General features: G+C 42.8%; 1 pseudogene; it reads right to left on the bottom strand.

Annotated features, from left to right (window-relative positions):
* Nucleotides 1-1286: 1286 nt before the first annotated feature.
* On the bottom strand, nucleotides 1287-1457 carry LOC119050984 (40S ribosomal protein S29-like; annotated as a pseudogene).
* Between the last annotated feature and the right edge of the window lie 7542 nt (nucleotides 1458-8999).

Genomic DNA, 8999 nt, shown 5'->3' with positions numbered 1-8999 from the left:
TCAAGAGGAAATGCACGCAAAATACCCAACAAATAGAATGTGCTGGCATTTCAGAAACACATCTGACCCTATCTGCCCCTTCCTGTTCCCTTCCTGCAGCACTGCCTCGACCAGCCTCAGAATGAAAAATCAAGGGTAGGATGTGCAGATGGGAAGAGGCGGTGGCACTAATGGAATAAGATGTTGGGTTTTACTGACTCACCTGAACCATTACTTTTGGGGGGAGGAGAGAAAGAAAGGGTAGGTGGGGGCTTTCTGCTAGGGATCTTTTCCTAGTACCTTTTGGGAACTGATGGGGTTCCATCTCTGCAGCTCCAAAACATTGTGAATGTATGTGAGTCATAATGTTTCCTCTTCCCTAGAGATATTACAAATTAGGAGAGACACTTTATTCCAAGTTGTTTGTTCATGGAGATGGTTAGAATGACCCCAAAATGAGGGGATTAGAGTTTATAAATCAGGACTTCTCAAATTTTCTAGTCACAGGATTCCTTCCTTTACACTCTTAAAAATTACTGGGGGCCTCCCAAAGCTTTTGTTTATGTGTGTTATACCTATTGATAGTTGCTGTATTAAAATTTTAAACTGAGAAATTAGCCCTGGCCTGGTAGTTCAGTTGGTTACAACATTGTCCTGGTATGTCAGGGTTACAGGTTCAATCCTGGATCAAGGCACATACAGGAATCAACCAATGAATGTATGAATAAGTGGAACAACAAATTGATTTCTCCCTTTAAAAAACAAAACAAAATAAAATGAAAACCCTGAGAAATTAAAATAGTATTAATTAATCCACTTAAAAATGACAATAAACCATTGCATGTTAAAATAACACATTTTGGGGAGAAAAATTTTATTTTCCAAACTAAAAAAAAAATTAATGATAAGATTGGCATGTTTTGCAGTTTTGAAAATATCTTTATTATCTGGCTCATTTCTACTTTTCATTCAATCAGTTTTGTTGTTGTTGAAGTTTTTTTAAAGACTTTATTTATTAATTTTTAGAGAGAGGGGGAGGGAGGGAGAAAGAGAGGGAGAGAAACATGAATGTGTGGTTGCCTCTCACGCACCTCCTACTGGGAACCTGGCCCACAACCCAGGCATGTGCCCTGACTGGGAATAGAACCGGCAACCCTTTGGTTTGTAGGCTCGTGCTCAATCTACTGAGCCACATCAGCCAGGACTGTTATTGAAATTTTAAAAGTTTCATTTTATGTACAAAGAGCTAGCTAGCATCGTTTCTGCAGTAAGATAGATGTCCTGAATGACCCATTCACGGTATTCACTTAATCCAACTTAATGAAGCTTATATCCTTCGTGTACTGATGGAAACACTGGCAGCACATATTGAAGCCGTATTTCTGGATCTGACCATGCCAATTTAAGTAGATGCAGCAAGAATGAGAACCCTAGGCACATTTTCTCGGATGACTCCAGTAAAGCTGCTGGTGACTCATCTTGTTCTCTTGGATGCATCAATCAGTTTCAGTGTGTGTTTTGGTTGAAGTATATGAAGAAAATTTGGCCTCCATACACTTGGGGGAGGGAGGGGTATTTTAGCTTTCACATCATTGTAGATATTTTTCTTTGATACCACACCAAAACTTGACACATGGTAATTTCTTAGAGGTTAGTTGCAATGTGGAATCTCAAATCATATCAATCAATTCCTATTCTGTTACATTAAAAGCCATTGTTTTATCTTGCACTTTGAATAGATTTTGTCACATCATGCATTGGTCACTAGGAAAATATAGATTCCTGTGAGTTACACAGATCTTCCAAACGTTGATACATTTGATTATATTTTTAAAATCACATTCATTATATCACTATCAATCTCTTTGGAGGAGTCTTTAAGCATTGAGAAGACATCAAGTTCATGGTGGCAGATACAAGTGTTCCAAATTCTAATTTTTGCTTGAAAGCTTTCGTTTTATCATTGGCAGCAAATGCTTTCCGTTGTTTTCCTTGAAGTAACAAGCTCACTTTGTTCATTTTGGGGAAACTGTCTGCCAAATACTCCAATCTAAATAATCTTAGTTTGTCTTTCAGTTGTTCTTTCAAGTAAAAATGATGTTCCATGAAAGAAGAGGCTAGTTCAGCTTGAAATTCCAATTGCAGCAGCGCTTTTCCTGGAGACACCATTGTACCTGGGATACAGCAGAAGTATTTTATGTGTACTTTCTCTTTCATCAGACAGGATATTAAAAAGATGTCCTCAAGCGTTGAGATTTAATGGTTTTTACTGTTGCATCAAGGATATTTCTAATGGAAAGTGAAAGGTTTTTTTACTGTATATATGTGGCAGTGAGGAGTGTAAGAACTGCTAGTATAGTTTAGTGCCACTGCTTTGATTTGTGCTAAAGTACAAGCTATTTTACCCACCATTGCTTTTTCACCATTAGTGCAAATGTGAACACAGTGAAAGAAGGTAAATAATGCCTTAACAGTATTATGAAATACTTTTAGCTCTTAGTGTCTTGGGAACCTCCCAGGGGTCCGTGGATCACACCTTGAGAGCCACTGCCCTAAATGACATGCTTGAGTTCTTCAGGGTTTGATCCTAGGTCCTCTTTTCCTCCCGCTCCCTACTCATTCCTTAGGTGAACGCTTCTGCCTTCAAACTACCCCTGAGCAAGTGACTCATACACTTGGTATCTCAAGTCCTGACCTCCCCCTGGAGCTCTAAAACCTGGTATCCAACTGCCAATTCAACAGTGGCACTTGGATATCTCACAGGCTCCTCAAGGGTAACCTCTAAGACTTTACTTGTGGTCTTCTCCCTTGTCTTCCATCCATTTACACAATCCAGAATCCTTGCCCTTGCCACACTTGCACTCCCTCCCTTATACAACCAGTCACCCAGTCTGTTAATTTTATCTCCTAAATATCTATTTAGTCCATAAGTTCTCTCTATCTTCACCACCACTACCACTACCGAAGTCAAAGACACCATTATTTCTTGCTGGAATTACCACAACAGTCCTCCTACAATCTATTCTCCTCATTGTAGCTGAGTGATCTTTTTAAAACAGCTGTCCGATCATGACAAAACCATGCTTAAACCTTTCAGTGACTTCTCATTGCCCTCACAATGAAGGTCAAAATCTTTAACACAGTCTTACTCCCAAGTCTAGGCCAGATTCTTCAGTATATGCTCTCATAGAACATGTTTCTTCCCTTCCTTGTGCTCATCATTGTTTATACTTACACATTCATGAGTGGGATTGTTTAATTATTGTCTCTTCCTGATGAACTTGTAAGTTCCACGACAGAAGACATTTTATAAATATTTAATTTGCTGTCAATGATCAAATGAGGCCTAGGATAACTCCTCTGAGCATAGATTAACCATTGAAAAATAAGTCTTCTTCCCCAGACCCTTGAGTTGGGGGAAGACCTATTTTATTTCTATTGTCTCATAGCATTTCAAAGAAAAATGCTACCTTCTCCTAGGCTTTCTGTCACATTGTCCTCCCAAGAGCTGGGGCACATTAATCTTCCTTCTGACATAGGAGCCCTCCTTGTTCCCCATCACTCATGCTGCCAATGGCTTTTGAAGAAGGTTAGCTAGCAGTCCTGGCCTTTTATGAATGTAAAGGAGGAAATCTCAGCTCTCTTTACTAGGTACTTGGCTCGAAGGCCCATTTCAGCAAGAGAGAATAAAATATATCAAGTGGAGGTTCCGAAAGGGAGACAAAAGGAAAATGAGTCATGATGTTTGTCCTCAGGGAGGCTTCGATCCGATGCAGCAGACAGAACCCCATCTTGGGATTCTGAGAATGAACAAAGTCAACTTTGAAGAGAGGTACCAATTTAAAAGAAGGATGTATTATGTGATGTGAGGTGGTCAAAAGACTGATTAATCATGCTGTTGTTTTGCAAACCCTTCCTGAGAACTCAAATCCATGCTGGCTAATAGCCTCCCCATTGCCAGCCATAGTTTAGTGTGTGACATCATGTGGGAAGTCACTAGTTGTCAGTGACATCACTCAGCAGTGCAATTTCCATAATGGCCCTAGACCACAGGTGGCAAACACAAGGCCTGCAGGGCTAATCTGGCCCTTCACCTTGTTTTATTCAGCCCAGCACCTTGTTTCTACCGAGCAGCAGGGCTGAACTCTCACTTAACTGTTAAGGAGTAGTTACATTTATACAGTCCTAAAGTTACATTTGGCCCTTTGAAGGCAACTGTAAGGCTGATGTGGCCCCTGGTGAAAATGAGTTTGACACCCCTGCCCTCAACCTTGGGTAGCTCCGGCTGAGGAACTAGAGAGAGCACAGGCTTTGGGATGGGCAGACTGGGATTCAAATCCTCTTCCTGCCTGTCTGTCCTCAGAAAAGGCAGCACTACCTTCCTGGACTGTTTCTCAGTGTCCTCATTTGTAAAATGGGGATTCCTGTCTCACAATAAAGATTATAAGGGTTATATATGCAAGACCCTCCACTGGGGGAGTTCGTGTTCAATGGGTACGGAGTTTTAGTTGTGCAAAGTGAAAGACCTCTGGAGATGATGGTGTGGTGGCTGCACAACAATGTGAATGTACTTAATGCCACAGAACCATACATGTAAAATAGTAAATTTTAGGTTATGTATATGTTTAATTTTTTAATTCTCACCCAAGGATATTTTTTCATTGCTTTTATAGAGAGAGGAAGGGGGGAATAAAGAGAGAGAAACACTGATGTGAAAGAGAAGCATTGATTGGTTGCCTTCTTATACACGGCCCAACTGGGGACCAAACCCACAACCTGAGTATGTGCCCTGACCGGGAATTGAACCTGCAACCTTTTGGGCTATGGGGCGATGCTCCAACCGATTGAGCCACACTGGCCAGCGCTGTTATGTGTATTTTACACTAAATCAACAACAACAACTTTACACTGCTCTCCCATGTAGCAGGTGCCTTATAAATGTTGGTTTCTGTCTTCATCTCCTTAGCAGAAGCCAAGGTCCAGTGAATCCCAGGGCTCCTAATCCAAGGCAACCCTTTCCTCCAAGACCCTGAGACATGGGGCCCACCATAGCCCCTGTCTCTGGAGAGCTGAAGGCGTATTGGGGCAGTGAAGTAGTTGCCAGACCTGGGAGATCAGGACTGCTATGAGATGAACACTTTCCAGTGCAAGAAGCCAGAACTTGAGGCTGCTGGGGAAGAAGAGAGCTGGGTCTAAGATTTGAATTCACTTCCTTCGGTATCTGCTCAAATGCTGCCTTCTCACAGCAGCTTTTCTTGAGCCCTATTCCTATCTCAGGATGCCAGGTCATAGGACAGTGTCCAGGGGTCTGACTGCTGAGGCTCTCCTCTCTGGAAAGAGGAGTACCAACGAAGCTCTTCTTCAGGGAAGAGGGAATGGTTGAGCTACATTTCTGCTGGAAACTCCAGAGCTCTTCTGGGAGCTCCTTTTTCTCTAGCCACCAGTTTTTGATCACGCCACTAGCAATGCTTACTGTGTGCTGTATATAGCTGGCTTTGTACCCCCCCTCCTTCCTCACAGCAGCCTCTCTGCCTTCTTCAAAGCCTGTGCCTGTGTTAATATGATAATGCCCCCAATAATGGCCAAGACATGACTTCAGCTAACCGATTAGGCCCTCTGGAATGGCATCTGAGGCACTGCCTTCATTCTCCCTGGTGAGTAGGCAGCACAGGCACTGGCTGGGAAATTGCATCCGGGAAAGCACTGAGGGGGAAAATTGGAAGAATCAGAATTTCCCAGGTTGCTATTCCACAGGGGCCAAACATCATTAGTAGCAGCACTAATTATGATACAGGAGAGTCAGGCCCGGCTGCCTAGCCTACACAGGCGGTCCTTGAGAGCGGCCTTGGGACTCAGCAAGGCAGAGGCAGGGCTGCAGGGAGTTCCTGGGCTCCAGAGCCTGGGAAATCCAGGAGAGGCGACATGTGGGAAAGGGCAGCTGGGTGCCCTCATGTCCTTTAGAATGTTTAGAACTGTGGTAGGAAGGGATTACCACAATGATTTCTACCTGCCCAGAATTCAGAATTGTCTGTACTTCCTCTTTCCTCATTCTTTCTTGTCCCCTATGCTCCACTGAAAATTCTTGTGTCAGTGTCACCAGTGATTTCCCTGTTGCCAATTTCAGAGTTCATCTCTTCATCCTCATCTTGCTCATCCTAGCAGCAATATTTGACTTAGATGTTCACTCATTCCTTCTTAAAACATTCTCTTCATTTGGCTTCCAAGCCACTTCTCTCTCAGTTCTTTTCCTGCCTCCATGGCCCCCTGTGCTGGCTCCTCATCTTCCCCGTTTCTGGAATGCCCCAGGACTGCCATCACAGCTCTCTTCTATTTTATCTACTCTCAGTCCCTTAGAAATCCCATCCATCTGTGGATGTTAAATTCAGCTACATGTTGATAAATCCCAAACAGATATCTTCAGCCCCTACACCTCCCCTGAACTTTAGAATCTTATCCAGCTGCTACTCAACATCTCCATGTGAATGTTGCTCATAGTCCACTCAAACACACTGGTCCCTCGGTCTTCTCCATTGCAGTAAATGCACCTCTCTTCTACTAGGTTCCAGGCTTTTGAGTCATTCCTGGTTCTTCTCTTTCTTTCATGCCCCCTTGTCCAATTCCTCAGAAAATTCTTTCATTTCTACCCTTTGAATTATCTCCAGAATTTGGTCACTTATATTACTCCCACCCTCATCAGAACCACCACCATTACTTGTCTAGAAAATTTCAACCACTTCTGAATAAGTTACATTTCAGAATAGGCTGCTCTACTAGAGTCTCCAAAATACAGTGTTTTGTTCAAGCTAGAAGATTACTACTTAAGTATGAACCTGTGCATAGTAGTCTTGGGTTAACACAGTCACTTTACAATGTCAGGGATCTCAGTTTCTCTTGGCTTGCTGCTCTGTTATCTTCAACATGTAACTTTTATCTTGTGTCCTAAGATAGCTGCTCTAGCTGCCACTCTCACACACATGAGAGTCTAGCTTGTGGAGAGTGGAGAAGGAAGAAGCAGAGGGCCAGCACATTCCTTTAAGAACAAGACTTGAAATTTGCAGATATCCTTCTGCTCACATCCCATCAGGATGTTCTCAATACAGCAGCCAGAGTAGTACTGTAAAATCATGACATGTCATTTCTCTGTGCAGACTTTCTAATGACTTCTCTCTCCAAGTAAAATCTAAAGTCCTTACCGTGGTCGACAAGGTCCCTGATCTTATTTTCTACATCTGTCCCTCTTGCTCATTCCGCCCCAGTTGTGTGGCACTCCTTGGAAAATGCTCCCACCTCAAGGCTTTTACAGTTGCTGTTCCCTCTGCCTGGAACACTCTTCTCCCTGATAGCTACAAGTCTAGCTCCTTCACTTCATTTAGTTATCTACTCAAATGCTGTCTCCTCACAGCAGCTTTTCTTGACCACTATTCCCAGCATCTCTAGTCCCCTTACCCTACTTTTTACCCAAAGTCAATGACCAGCACTTGAAATATTATGTGTTTACTTACTTTCTAGCTGTTTCTCCCCACTAGTACATAACATCTAGGGTCCACATGTAGTGGGTGTGCTGTACCTGCTTATTGAATGAATGATGGATGAAGATGGCAGTGTCTGGGCTCAACAATGGCAGGAAGGGGCATCTTTCCTAATCATTTCAGGGAGGATCCATTTCTTGATCTCTTTATGTTTCCAGTTTGGAAGCAGAGAATACTTCCAAGCATTCCCTTTAGTTCAATTTATCAAATATTCATTAGCTATCTAGTGTGTTACATATCTAGTAAGGTGGATATAAAAGAATAAGCCATAGACTAGTACTGGCCCTCAGGAAACTTACAGATTGGTTAGGAGCCTTAATTTTGTTCTTTTCTTTTTTCTTTGCAAGTATGACCACTGAGGTACAGTGCAAAAGATTAGTGCCCTGGCCGGTGTGGCTCAGTGGATTGCTGGCCTGTGAATTGAGAGGTTGCCAGTTTGATTCCCAGTAAGGGCACATACCTGGGTTGTGGGCCAGGTCCCCAGTTGGGGGCATGTGAGAGGCAGCATTGATTTTTCTCTCCCTTGTTTTCTTCCTCCCTTCCCCTGTCTCTGAAAATAAATAAATAAATAAAATCTTAAAAAAAAAAAAAAAAAAGATCAGGGACAGGGTGGCTCTTTCATTTATAGCAGTACCATGAACTGTTGTGGCCTGGATTGGGGAAGAGGGTATAAAAAGGGTATAAAAAGAAGCTGATCCATTATAGGTTATAGTTCTACATTGTGGTGAGCCTCTTTCTCTTGCTCCCTGGAGAGTAGGGCCTCACTCACTGTTGCTCTGGTTAAGAAACAGTTTGAACCAGTTCCAGTTGATGGATGAGGGGAAAGACATGAAATGACTGGGGTGGCCAGAGGGTTGGGGATGTGCAGGGGAGGTATGGAAGTCTGGGGTCTGGGGCTGGAGGACAAGGTAGCTCAAAAAAGTAGAAAATATATTTTATGAAACAATTGTTCCACTATCTTTTCCTGCTCTGGGCAAAACAGAAAAGGTCAGGGTTCATTATTTTCCCCAGACTCCTATACACAGGGCCACTTAGACAATGCTTTGATATTGACATCCTGAGAAGATCAGAGGCCTCCTTTGAGTTTCCACATTGGGAAAGTTCCAATTTTTTCCCCTTTGGACAAGACTACTTGTTGCATCCCCTTCTAATTTTTCTTCTTTCTCTTTTGACATTGCCCTTCTGTCTCAGAGGTAATGCTAAGAGCAATGGTTCTCAAACTTAAACATGCATCGGAACTGCTTGGAGGACTTGCTAAAACAAGATTGCCAGTTGTCACACCCAGAGTTCACTAATTCAGTATATCTGGGGTGGGACCTGAGAATTTACATCTATAGCAAGTTCTCAGATACTGCTGCTGCTAATCCCTACCACACTGGCTAATGGGAGAACCATTAGCCTAGAACAGATAATTTGGGTCTAAAAATGTCCCATCCCTGATCTTCCATTCCAATCCTTTCCTCCTACTCTCCAAACACAGGGAAGTGGGCT

Source organism: Artibeus jamaicensis, unplaced genomic scaffold (genome assembly GCF_021234435.1).
Source record: "Artibeus jamaicensis isolate MK-2021 breed Jamaican fruit bat unplaced genomic scaffold, CSHL_Jam_final contig_456, whole genome shotgun sequence".
NCBI classification, from domain to species: domain Eukaryota; kingdom Metazoa; phylum Chordata; class Mammalia; order Chiroptera; family Phyllostomidae; genus Artibeus; species Artibeus jamaicensis.
Note: the sequence above shows the minus strand (reverse complement) of the source record. Positions and strands in the feature narration are given on the sequence as shown.